A 1,797-nucleotide genomic window follows, 5' to 3' on the forward strand; every position below is an offset into this window, starting at 1 on the left:
TAGAAAAACAAATAAAAAACAAATAAATGAAGTTGAAAAGAAAATAAGAAATGAGAAAAAAATTATGACACATGACACACAAAGTTTTACAGTCTTTACTATGTAAAGATGTACAGTTGATTGAATAATGAGCCAGGGATATCAACAGATAACTAAATACGAATAGATCAGAAAATTAAATATCAGTGGATAACTGATGTGAGAATAATATTATCTTTATTAGTGCTCAAAAAGGTACATATTTAAACAATGAGATATTATTTTGTCCTATTGGATTGGTGAATAATATTTATTGGTGAGGAAGGTTATGGGAGTGGCATTTCTATACACTGCTGCCAGAAGTATAACTTCTTTGGAAAACAATTTGGCAAAATGTATAGAAACCTTAATTTGTGTATATTTTTGACTCAATAATTTAATTTTTTGGAATTTATTCTAAGATCATCTTATGTGCAAGAATTTACATACAATTGTACTAGTTGAAATACTGTTTCTAACAGTGAAATGGTGTAAACAACTAAAAAACCTGTGAAAGGAATAGTTAAATAAGTGAAGCCAAAAAATGTTTGCATTTAAATCTATGCATCAAAATTGGGATCATGCTCCATATGTGATTTTATAGTCATATTTTCTTTAACAACAGTAAACATAGCTCCGTGTTATGGTTAACATGTATTTTTGGCTGGCCAACATCAATTTCGCCTAATTCTTGGTGATGGTATCCCATAGCTCCTTAGGGAAATCACCACTTCCCCATGTGCTGTAGGTGGAATTGATCTTTTCCCACCTCCAAGAATGGAAGCTGGTTGATTTAAGCAAAATCCTATGGTATCCTCCTGGCCACAGTGATCAATTCAGAGATGGATACCTCATGTAAGCATCCTTCTACCAAGGTGTACTTCGTGACTTTTTCTGGGAACTACTGGGACAAAGATGATCTTGCTTTTCTTTGGATGCTAGTGTGGAAGAAAGTAGCTTCAGAAGCCATTGGCAGACATCTTTGGGTCATAAGGAAGGAGCCCGGGAAAGGCACCAATGGCGCTAAGAAGTAGAGCTGAAATACAGTGAGAGAGAAGCCAGGTCCTCTTCACATCCTTGAGCCCTGAATAAAGGCTCATCTGAAGCAAGTATTATGCACCATCTCATGCTCATCAGTACATGAGCCAATACATTATCTTCCTCTCCCCACTTCTTAAAAGCCAGTTGGAGTAGAGATGTCCACTTTATGTAGTTGAAAGCATCCTCACAGATACACATTTCTTTGTCTCCACATATAATTAATACATATACATTGGAGACACACTGGTTATAATTCTGACTAAAAAGCAAATGTCTGATGATTAAAATACGTATTCTGCTGAAGCAGAGACTATTATCAAATATCACAATCATTGAAAGAACTGCTGGAGTATATGGATAAATCTGAAATTGTATGCAAATATTTAAATTATTCTTATGTTTTCATTGTTAATATTTAACAGTCAAAATTCTAAATTCTCTCATTATAGTTTGGGAACAATACGGTAGTTTCTCAGAGCTGTAACTGCTAGACAGTTCTTTCTGCCGCTATTCTGTACATTTCAATATTAAAGAGAGGGTCACTTTCAACTGGTACATTTAATAATATCTCCAATCATTTGTGTATACAGAATACAATTCAGGAAAAGATTTCAACAGTGTGTTTTTTAAAAGCAATTTCATACTTAAGATTCATAGCTCTAGCAAATCTCAAAAATCCTTTATCTTTGACTGCCAAAAATGAGTGGTAGCTATAGCAATAATTTCAACAAGCTTTTA

Source organism: Propithecus coquereli, unplaced genomic scaffold (assembly GCF_000956105.1).
Source record: "Propithecus coquereli isolate 6110/MARCELLA unplaced genomic scaffold, Pcoq_1.0 Scaffold110, whole genome shotgun sequence".
Classification (NCBI taxonomy): Eukaryota; Metazoa; Chordata; class Mammalia; order Primates; family Indriidae; genus Propithecus; species Propithecus coquereli.